The sequence below is a fragment of the Pezoporus flaviventris genome, unplaced genomic scaffold, assembly GCF_033815535.1.
Source record: "Pezoporus flaviventris isolate CSIRO_AGI_PZ_B2104156 unplaced genomic scaffold, CSIRO_AGI_Pfla_v1 ptg000023l, whole genome shotgun sequence".
In the NCBI taxonomy this organism is placed as follows: Eukaryota; Metazoa; Chordata; class Aves; order Psittaciformes; family Psittacidae; genus Pezoporus; species Pezoporus flaviventris.
This window is the reverse complement of record NW_026892571.1, coordinates 16,741,435-16,753,661: the sequence shown is the minus strand read 5'-3', so window position 1 is coordinate 16,753,661 and position 12,227 is coordinate 16,741,435.

The following is a 12,227-nucleotide window of genomic DNA, read 5'->3' as shown; positions in this document are numbered from 1 at the left end:
GGGGACTGGCATTTTAACCTGTGGGTTAATGTCATTTCAAGGGAAAACAAGTAATGCAGAACAGGAATGGAAAGCAATGAGCCGGGGATGAGGCTGGTGGGAGCAGTGGGCACCCGAGGGAAAGGAGCCCTGTTTTAGCTTGCACTCCATGTTTGGGGCTGCTTTTACCCCCACCTCTCAAGCTCTTTTCTAGGAATTTCATGTTTCTGCTCATCCATTACTTGGTATTGAGGCAATATTTTGGAGGTCTAAACCACGGAAAAAAAAATGTAACACTAAATCTTGGGAATTATCTATTTTAAACAACTTCTGCCAGTTATGAATTCACTGAATTCATCTTCAGGCAAAAGGCATTATTAGGCTTTTGAAAGCTGATTCATGTCATTTTTTAGTCAATTATATTGAAATAGAGATGCAACTTCTGGCTGTTGATAAGAAATCCACTTTTTGATGTGAGTTAATCTTTTAAACAAGTCAATGGTGTGTGTGCTGAGCTTGGCTGCAGAGTCCATAGGCTGAATTACACTTCCCTGAGTGGGTTTTGGTGAGCAGCATGCTTTTTAAAAGGTAAAAAAGTTGTAGAAGGCAATGAAGGTTTAAGGATTCCTGTAAATTTTAGCAGCTAATAGCAGTAGGATCTCAGGAAGGGTTTATTACAGTATAAAATGTGGAATTCAGCAGCAAATTTATCTATAGCTTTTCTACTTGAAGGGACTCTATCTGGGTTAATTCCAAGTGGGAAATAAAGCACCCAGGTGGGCAGCCCTGTGAGCACTTGGTTTTGTTATGAGGCTGGGAGGAAGGAAGGTCTTAGCCTGGTGTGGGATGAAGAGGAGTGTTGCTGGATGGATGGCCAGAGACAGCTGCTGTGGTTAGTGGTTAGAGGTTTCTGCCACACCAGGAGTGTGGTGTGCTGTATTGGCAGCTCACTATCCAGAAATCCATTACATGAGAGAACTACAGGAGTCTCACCTCTAAAATCATAGAATCATTCTGCTACCAGCTCATTGCTGCTAAAAGCTCTGGTTTTAGGTTTGGTCTTTCTCACTTGTTCCTGTATTCCAGGCACCCTGCAGAGATGCAGATGGGGCAGAAGAAAGGGTTCAGTCTCCATCCTTCCCAGGCAGGTGTTATCAGCAGTAATCCTACCTGTGCTTCCCCCATGCATAAAAGAAAATACCCCTTTGTAATTACTTCTCCCTTTTTCATGCTGTCACTGCAGAGACCGTATGGAAAACCAAGCTGAATTTTTCAGCAGCTGGAAAGACACCATAGCAGCCAAAAAGAAAGGTGGGGACCCCTGGAGAGCATCCACATAAATGTTCTCTATCAGGATTATCTCACTAGTTGTTTGTCACCACATACTCAATCCTCCAGCTCCCTTTAATGCTGAATCCCTCTCAGTGAACAGGTTTGCTGAAGTACAGTCTGCCGTGCTTGAGTGACTTTTCCTTTGGGAATAGCTCAGAAGGGTGCGTTTGTCCTGTTGTCGAAAGCGCACATCCATCCTCGACCTGCATCTCTTCTGCTTGCAAGTCCTAGCTGAATATACACAAGATGAGCAGACTCCTTGGCAGCTCCCTGTTGCTGCAGCATCCTCCTGCCATACCCTTTAAGGTTTTCCTTCCCTTGGGTCGTGGTTTAAGCACCGGGCTCCCCTGTCCAGAATAGGCATGATGGAGCATGAGTCACAAGTTCTCCATGTCCTGGTATCTGGAACAAGTTTCTGAGTCTAATTTAAACCAGATACTGAATAGGAAAGAAATGTACCTCTGAGGCTCTGCAGATGTATAGGCAGGCAGGAGGGACACATCTTAGCAGTGACAAATGCTTTGTCTCACTCCTAGTTAATGCTTAAGAGCCCCAAGTGTCACCAAGTGAGGCTTGAAAAGGCAGTTAAGGAGATTCACTGCCACTGGGTAAGTCTCTGAGCTCTCTGATGCGCTCTTAGATACAGATGTAATTGTGTGAGGCTGGGGTGCTCAACTGGTTGCTCTTCCACACTTACCTTCCCTCCAGAGGGATGGCTTTCCGAAATCCTTAGTGATGGCTCTATCCAGTGCTTGGTCAAAGCCCTGATATTGCATGCATAGACAAGGAGATGACCTCAGGTCTGTGCTTCCCTTTGTGCATCAGCACTTTTGGAACAGCCTCAGCTCTTCACTGTTTGTTGTCCTGTGACTCTTGTTTAGATTCAGATGTCTCCATGGCCAACGTCTTCCTCTGACCACAGCGATTCAGCAGCATCTTAAACATGCAGATGCAAGAGAAAGCAACTGAGCTGTGGTCAGACACTATTGCTATGACAAGGAGGTCTATTTACAAGTCTAGTTCTGAAAGGCCAGCAATTAAAGCCATTTTCTGCATAACTGATGAGAAACTTCTGGCTGCCCACCACGAAGCTCTAAATCAGAACATAGCTTCGAAGGAACTTTACTCTTCCTGGAATGTGGTGCTGTATAGTTTTGGGCTGCAGTTTCCTGTTAATTCTCTGCCCATCAGCTTGGATGGGCTTTGCCTGACTCCTACCCAATACTTTCAAATTTAATCTTATCATAAATAAGTACCAAGGTGCTATTCTAACATTTTTTTCCCAGCCTCCATGTAACGCATAGGGAATGATGGGAACAGAGCGATGCTGAGATCCTCTTTTGCAGGATTTGCTGGAGAACACCACATAGGAGTAGATAACCACACCCTAAAAGGCAAAGCTGATTCCCTCTAGACCAAGGCAAACACTCAATCATGAGCACATTGGCCTGCACTACCCACAGCCAGACACAAGATCACAGATAGCTCAGAGCTAGAGATCACCACTTCAGCTTCAACAGCACAATACATATAAAAGGAGCAAGCTACAGATGTAATTACAGCTGCCCGCTGCAGGTTGGGTTGTTTAAGGTAAAGGCAAACTGGAATGTCCATAAAGAATCAGAGGAAAGGAGCTGGCCAAAGCGCTGGGTGCCAGGTCCTGCGGAGGTGGCATCACTCCACCTTGCCTTGGGCGCGGGAGCTGCAGCACTTGAGGATCTGGCCTGGAATTTTTATTACATTTAGGAGCGAATTTGATCTGGTTTAGGAATTTTCCAGTGAAACCCTTTTTGCTGGGAAATGATTCACTGAACCCAATACTTGGACAGTATAACGAGAAGCTTTCTTCTTATATCCTGGGTGGGATTTTTGGTAAGAGAGATGGATCACAGCGTAGTTCACACTTGGGCTTAAGAAACTGAGGCTGGAGCTTGAGGCTGTATTTAGGCTAAGAGAGGAGCTCACCCATACCTCAGGTATGGGATTTGAGCAGTGAACTAAATGGTGGGGAGTATCCAAAGTGGCTCGTGGAGGCTGGAGGAGAGGCTCTCCTCTTTGCAGCCATGCAATGCTTGATGGGCTGGTTGTGAGGCACCCTCTGAGCACACAGAACTTGCTGGACATTTCCAGCAGGTGAAGGTTAATGGGTTCACATCTGTTCTTGGCACCGCAGTGCAGGGAGTTAACTTCCCAGGTTCAGGCATTTGACATCTCTTACAGTTCCGCAGACTCTTCCTAGCTGCCATAGGGGAAGAGGAAATCAAGCTTGATTAACTCTGCCTATGCATTAAAATGTACCATGTCTGCTTACACCCTGCTGCTAATACTTCATCCCCAAAGCAAAATCCCCATAACTTACAATTTTCTTCCCTGACTTCCGGGACTGTACCACGTGCTCACCAGGGATGGCAGCTGATTACAGAGGGATGGAAAAGAGGGAGAAACACGAACTCCTGTTTTTTCAGCTGCTTTGCAGAGGATGGCATTCATGCTCCATGTTGCTGGAAGCACGACAGTCCCTAGAAAGGGTTTACTCTGATTAATCCAAGTTCTCATCAGACTATTGAAACAGAAGGAATGAGGCTCTGCTGCAGCCCTACTCACATCCATGCAGCATCATGCAGCTCAGGCTGTATCACAGGAGGATGAGTATAGCAGCCATCAGCCTGAGCACTCATGTCCTGGTGATCCTGGGCTTGTTAATTGTACGGATTGTGGCATTTATACCTCCTGGGCTGATTTAGGCCTGATAGTCACACCTTTTGGTGACTTATATGTGCCACGTATAGGTCCAAAGGCAAAGACATGTATTAGTGCTGCTGTTCCAAGAGATCCACCCACCATGGAGCTATTCATAGATGTCCCCTGGAGTTATGTTCCAGCCCACTCCTTTATGGAAACATGTCTTTACCTTCTGTTCCTCATTAATTTTAACCAGGGTCAGAATTCAAACAAGGACATCCATACATGAGACAGTGAGAACCACCTCCTCACAGCCCTTCCAGTGATGGCCCTGGCCCTACCTGTCTAAGGTGGGTGTGAGACAGCTTCTGGATTTGTTTCTCCCTACTTTATCTCAGCTTTGGAGACCTCAGCATCACGCTTGGGATGATGTTGAAGCTCAGCTGCAGTGCTTTGGCTTTGTCAGCCATGCAAATCTGTTGCTCCATTTAAATAAACATATTAAGTAAATAGATGTACATTAGTGTACCCAATATACATTACTTCAATACATAACACACTACCATAATACCACAGCTATACCTACAGCAGCAGTGGCTTCATCCAGTGGATAAATGCATGTTCACAACATTGTGGCCTTTCAAACTGTGGCATGAGCTCTATTTGTGAACTATTACCTGTCCTTTGGCAGCAGCATGCCGATGGGGTGCAGACATCTGTAAAGTCTGGCTCTCCGGTGGCTGTAATTGCTGCTAGCTTAATACTGGCAAAGGCTCTGGAATTTGTTCTGTGTTTCATCTGTAGGACTTTAATGAGGATTTTTCCTCCATCACTCCCCATTTTGCACATACAGATGCCTTGCATTTTATAAGCCTTATGTAGAAAACATAGCACTTATGTAAGGTAGTAATATAATTATGTTTATAGTCAACTCCATCCACATTCTTTGGCTCTAGTAATCTGGTTCTGGTGACTAGATAGCCATGGCTCTGGCATGCAGATAGATCATGACTGTGTCACACAGTTACTGTAGGAGCAGAATCACTGTCGCTTGCAGCAAGCCTGTGTTTGTACTTGTACGAGGGTGACTATAATTGGAACCACCAGCAATCACTGAAGCCAGGAACCTTTTGGCTTCCACACAGGTCTGCTGAGAACACTAGTACAATTACTTACGTGAACTAATCCATAAAGGATGTTTTTCTGTTGTCTCTGCATTAATCGTTTCCAGCTTATGGCTTGGAAATGTTATTGGCCCTGGGAGGCCAAGGGGAGAAGGGAAAGAAGGAATGTCAGAAGGCTTGGATGAATGTAGGAGGTATTTGAGGTTTTTCCTCCTACTCCTACATCCATTAAATCATGGGAACAAAGGTAAAACTATTTGATTAAGTCACGCTCGGTCGAGCTGGCCTTGATGTGCCATAGGGCAGCTTTGAACTACTCTATAGTTGCAAAACTTTCTTACTAGGTCATCCTGGTCTCTTGTTGCCTGGGAGCAGGTCTTCAGCCTCCTCTCTGCGCCCACAGAATGGGGGCACCAGCTTTCAGCCCAAATACTCAAATCTTGGGAGCCCATGGAGCATCTCTGCAGCTTTCTTCTTCCTGTGGCTGCTGAGTCTGTCTTGTTTGTCTTTGGCTTCCTCACCTGTGACTTACAAATGTCAGCCCTTCTGCCTCCCTCCATTGGCTCTGTCTCATCATCTTTGATCTTGCCTGTTTAGGCTATAAGAACATCACATTAAGCCAGCTTGGCAACCGATCTTCAGAAGAGCACCCTCCCTGCCGGGTTGGCAGAGCAGCTTTGCCTTGAGAGAAGCATCTACCAATATATCTCTTCTGTCACTCCACCTTTTTGCAACATTCATTCCTTTCTTGCCTTCACTTTATAATTTATTTTTTCTCTTGGCACAACTTATTGTCCCTCCTTCATATTTTTCATATTTTCCCTTCTCTGTTCCAATCCCTCCCTTTTCCACTTGTGATCATACCAATATCCATCTTGTTGCATATCAGTTCTGGATAACATCCAGTGTACTCCCCCTGCGTGCTCTTCCATAGGTCTCTCTGAGCAGAACTCCTCCAGGGAGCAGCTCACGACCAGCAGAAACCCAGACCCGTTCAATCACTTGGGTTAAGAGCAGAGTCAGTGATCTCACAATGAAGGTGGCTTCCCAGTTTGTAGGAGGTCACCTTCCTCATGAGGTGGTGTTGAAGATCTCCAGCTGAATTGCTGCTCCAATGCAGTCAGCTATCTGACCATGGCACTGTAAGGGAGGAGTCTGGAGGGTAGCTGAGCTACTGCTGTTTGAACACCTCTTCTCTGCATACAGATGCCTAAATCCTCAGCTTTACACAGTCAAGTACCTAAGACATTGCATATCCACAGTAATTGTGAATATTCAGCTTCTGTGTGGGAAACATCTGTGGATGTGGGTATTTTTGAGGAGAAAAACATTGTAGGGAAGATTTGGCCATTTCCAGTACTGGTGCCACTTGGGTACCAAGGCTCTGTACGTGGGGCCTTATGCTGGGAGCACTTGAACTCCTTGTTCTTGAAGGGGGCGTTGGAAACAGTGTCTCCCGTCTCTCAAGGCTCCAACTGTGCATGTCAACACTCTGATCTGAAGGCAGCTGTACTGAAGAAATGTTCCCACATCAAAATGACTCATTAGCAGCAGCTGGGCTGAGGCCACGCTATTCTGAGTCAAGCTCCACTTGTCCCTTCTCCAGCATGCAGTCTGTTCCAGAGAGGCCGCATGGGCTAGGCGACCTTTCCTCATTAACTAACACATGAACATCCCTTCCCAGCAGTAGCTTCCACACGCTGATATTACTCACTTGACATTGAAATATTGATGGAAAATGTCTATTTAACACTGGAGGCTATTCCCTTCTTCTGTTCATGCCAAACTGTGGCCTTCGGGATGAGGTTCTGGCATATTGCCGGCTCCTCCAAAGCAACCATCTCCTGCAAGCGGTAATCAGCTAATGGAAAAATAATATCCATCTGAAGCACTTGGAAAGAGAGATCACGAAGGTGCTTCACATAAACCTGTATATTTTAATCCCAGATAAAGAAATTAGAGTCCTTCTTTAGAAATGCCTACTGCTTTGCACTGGCTGTTCCTTCCAGGTATCAAAGTTAGGGTTCCTCCGCTCCTCTAAATGCAGAGCAGGGAAAGTAGGCATTGCAGAGCTTGCTTGTCAGGGTATTTTGCATGGTGTGGTTTTCCTGGGATAGTCTCTCCCACTCCCATCTTCCTCTTTTCTGTTCCGTTCGGAGGATTAAAACGACTTGCTGTGCCAACACTGGAGCACAGTGCCACAACAAATGGCAGTTGTGCTAAGTGAAATGTAAGCAAGCTTATTTGCCTGTTTACATGAGGTTTCTTCGGGCACGCCAAATATTTGAGTTGTGGAAAGAGTGCAGTCGTTTCAATATGGTCAGGCTGTATGCAGACAGCTTGGGGAACTCAGAAATCATTCCCTTAAATTTAGTGCTGCTCCAAGCTTTCGTTTTGTCTATAATATTGTGGGGCCTGGGTTTTCCTCTGCAGCCCACTCACCATCTGCAAAGCTGTTTTAGATGTGCTACTGCATCTTGATCACTTTCCTCAATAACCAATGTTTCATGCTAAGCAGAAGCGCCTTCAGTTTGCTCTGCAGCACCAGGGCCTGCTTTCACTGAGCCTTGACCCAAGGGCTGTCAGTCCCAGCTCACCTCATCCTTTCAGAAGGGAAGCGACCAGCCTGGGCCAGGTTTGTGATGTGACATCCAGAGCATCTCCCTTGGCTTTGCAGAGATGGTGGCCACAGAACTGGCTTGAAAGGCAAACAATGGCTGGAGGTTCCCTTTCCCAGGCACTTTTGGGAAGGTCCTGAATGGAGCACTGTGCCTTGCAAGCATAAGCCTGTCAGCATCATCTTTCTTCCCACTCACGCTCCCTTTGCTCCCCATGGATCTCCACACTGGGGCAGCTCTCCCCAACCTCCTGGAAAGAGTCTTAGACTCTGCTATTCTTGCAAAAGCTCCTCTGTTTCTTGCTGGCTGCTGGAGGCCAGAGGGATTGAAGTCTAACGCATCTGGATGCTGAACAGAAATGGATGGTGAAACAGTGAAGTCATTGGAGTGATGTCAGATAAAAGCTTTTGAATGTGGTGTTAGCAAAAAAAGCTGCAGTTGATGGTTTGCATCTTAACGTGACGTTTCCCTGTTAATTCTGAATTAAAAATGATAACATTGATGGAAAGCCACTTCATGTTGTGATGAAGAACAGTAATTCATCATCAAAACCAAACCCATTGTAGTGCCATCATTAGGATTCTTGACTATTGCTCTGTGATGTGCCATTCTTTTTTCCTTAGTTGTAGGCAACACGTTAAAGTCTAAGCATGACCCTAGGGTCTTGAAGGAAGCATTTGTCTCTGATTTTACTCAGAAAATATTTTGTTTCTATTGCAACCAAAAATCCCAGGCCTTTGGCTGGGTCCTGTTGTTTTCAATGGCTGTGGCTCTCCGTGTGGCTCTGTTATTCCACTACCAGTTGTGCAATCTGGAATGCTAATGCTAGGCCAAGGGCTAGCATGGGCCATACACACACCAGTATCTAATTGGATACCTCTAGCAATCGCTGGTAGTGATGTTAAGGCACACTGGAGCCTTTGTCTCTCTGGGACTGAACCCTCTAGAGTCAGCACTGAATTCCTTCAAAAATCAACCATTAATCTCAAGTTTCAATGACTTCTTCATGAGCTGTTAAACATCAACATGAGTAAGTGTCCATTGCCATTGTAATTAAGAGGGTTTTCATTGCTGTAACAGTGGCAGGATTTGGTTGACTTCCAAACTTTGGTTACTCTGTTGAAAAGTGGAAGAACTTGGGTGTGGGCTGGTAAATGGAACACAAAATCTCTTTAGTCCTCCCATTGCCACTGATTCAGCAGCACCATGAACATTCACTAGAGGGAACAAATCCAGCTTAAATGTGGACAGATGTAGGTCTCTGGGCATCTCTCTGCCTGTTACTGCAGGACAAAAGGCCAAGGGTATGAAGCTTTTAGCTTTAAGGAGGCTGCTTGAATTTGCCTGTCCATGTTAGTGACTGCAGATTGAAAGTGCCTCTAGTCTTATGTAAGGGTATTTCTGTGCTCCTCTCTGTGTATTGGGTTTCCCCTATATCCTCTTGGGGGGTTTCCTGCAGCTCCTGCAAGTCATAATGTACTTAAAAGGATAAAGAAAGATGACATCTGCTGCTCCTTTGATGTAATCTTCCACACTGAGAAACTGTCGGTCAGCCTGACCTGCCCTTGTCCCCAAACTGTCATCCAAGAGTTTATAGGAGGAGAAATAAAGGGGAGAAAGACAAAGGAGGCTTCCTAATGGGGTGCTGAGAAGAGGTAAAGAGAAATGCCCAATGCCCCAGAGCTCTTGGATGGATTCCTGAGGGCTGCAGGAGGTGACCAGAGAATTAATGAGGAATTTAGATGTTGGCCTCCAGGATGGGTTTCTCTTTTGAAGGTGGTTTTGCTTCTCTTTCAGTTTGGCAAACCTCCCTGCAGACCTCTCTTATGCAGCAATAGTCTGCTCTGGCTAAAAGTGGTGCCAAGCCCTCCTATAAGAGATGAAGGGGATGCAAAGCAAGCTTTGTTCTGCATACCTGTGCTGGTCCAAATTCTATTGAACTTAAGAGAAAGCTTTTGTTTCAGTATTTTATCTCTAGATTTCTATAGTTTAGAAACTCTGCCTTATAGGAGGAATTATACCTGCTAAAATACCAAGGGACTGAGATTCTCCAACCTTCCCTCCTAGTAAAACAATCCCACCTTTTAAGTGACATTTGAATCGTCCAACCTCTTCCTCTGATGTGAAAAACATGCTGACAGTAATGAAATCTGCTTAGTTTCAGCAGGAATTATTGCTTTAGCGTGGTGCCACTGTAAATTCTGGCATGCTTTTACAGGGAAGATGTCTGGAGTTTAGTTTATAGAAGAAAATGAGCAATAAGCATGGAAGACTGATAAGAAAAGCGCTGCTGCTTTTGAGCCAAGCAATTAAAAAGGCAGACAGACTGTAAATGAAATTTCCTTCATGATCTAGATTCTAATTTCGTTGCTATAAATGAGTTTAATTAAATGGAATTTTGAGAAGTGGAAAATTACACTTAAGGCAAAAAAAAAAAAGCTGGTGCTCAACCGCACTTTCAGAAGTGATATTACGTTAATGTCATATTATGTTTTCATACGTTTTCCCACTAATTGCAGAGACCATAAAATGTGTTACTCTGTTGAGCCCCTCATCTTTAAGTGAGGACAAATTAATATCTAATATCAAAAAACCAAGATGTAGAGCAGGGCACTGGGATGTGTAGAGAAGAGGGTGCTGGAAGGTGACAGCGAGCCTTTCCACACCCACATTCCGTGGTGTGAAGCAATGACTTTATGACCCTCTCTGATGTTAACACTGAGCTCCTGGCTGTAACCTATGAAAATGTGGGAGTTAAACACCTTCTAGGATTGTACTTGGCCGATCATGCCAAGTAATGTGGGAGGGTAATGAAGTTGATGAAGTCTGAACAGGTCTGAATGGACAGTGTGTGTGTTTCAAGCATGGGAGGTGGCCAACTAAACCCATCCCTCCGGTCTCCTAAGGGAAAAACAGCCACTAAGCAGATGAAGACTTTCTTTTTCTTCTTTCACATTTTGAATGTGATCCTGCTACAGTCTCTAGGGGTGCCACTGGTCATCACCTGATAGCACCCAGGTTTGTGTTGGATCCATGAGGTCCTTTTGAGGCCCTGGAGAGGGGAAGGATGTGGCTGGTAAGAGCTTTGGCTTTAACCCAATGTGCTTGAGGCAGAGGTGGGCAGTTCACAGGGTGATGGCACTTTCAGGGCACTGAGTGACAATAACGAACACAAGCTCTCTGCCCAGAAGAATCCCTCGAGGGGGGGACTGGCTGTGTCTCACCAGAAAGCCTGGTTTCTGGCAGAAAGCACTGTTTATAGAAGGCCAGTTTAGGGACACGGACTTGCTGCTTGTCCTCAGGCCCGTGCTGGCTCCTGAAATGTTTTCTTCTAGTAATTACAGCTTCTGTTTGTTCCTCTGCCTCAAATAGGTGGTGTGAGGGAGGCTTCACTGCTTCTAAAGGCTTCTCTCTCATTAGCGCATTTCTTCTCCCTGTCAGTGTCTTCAGCAGTCCCCTCTTAAAACACATCAGGTTCTCCTAAATCCCCTTAAATTAACTTGGGTAGCGAATTGGTGAAGCAGACATGGGAGGGCTTGGATCTGGAAGACTTACATCCCATGTCGGCTGGTTTTTCTGGGTGTTCTTCAAGAGCTCTCCTGGCCTCCGTTTGCTTAAACCCCTTTACCAGATAAGGCTGCTTCTTTCTTTTACACATTTTGAAGCTCTCCGGCTACAGAATTCATTTGTTTAATGGCTCTGATGTCTGGATCTATGGAGGTGGTGGTGCAGCTCCTCCCCTCTTGCTGCCCCTCCAGATGTCAGGGAAGGGGTGAGTGCTGTGCTACAGCCTGGAAAGCCATTTCCCACTGTGATTTCCAGACACCTTTTTTTTCCAGACTCCATGCTCTTTTGTTGTTGGTTAGATTAAGTTATTGGTGAGGAAGGATGGCAAGAGGCAGCCAACAGCTACTGCATAGAGCATTGCTGGGATCCCAGGGGAGCAGCTTTCCTCCCGGGTGTGCTCCCGGGAGCAGGTACTTGTTTTAATGCCATCTAACCAAATGTCTTTACAAACCAGCATGGTTTTCTGAAGCCCTCCTCCTTTCTCATGCTGATCTGCTATTTCACAACAGAGGGAACAGGTTTTTATGGTGGAAGGTGATGCTCGTAAGCAAATGCTGACATGAAGGAATGAATGGACTTATGTTCAAGCAGAGAGCTGGCAGGTGATGGTGCTCTGCAGCCTGTGGTCACCATCCTGTGCACAGTGCCAGGTGTGTGACCATTAAGGTATTGAGGGAACAGAAGGACAAAGCTCCTCATATCAACAGCACTGACAAGACAAAAGACTCACTGGAGAAAGGAGCTAAATTTGGCTGGATGTATAGGTGACTCACACAACCTCATCCATTTATAAGTTGTCTCCTGGAGAGTGACTGGTCCAGTTCCCCCTGGAGCCGGTGGAAATGCTTGCAGGGATTTCAGTGGGAATTTGACTTGGCCATAGGGAATGTTTTCCCTTTTGTAATTCTTTGGGGTTTGCTGAATT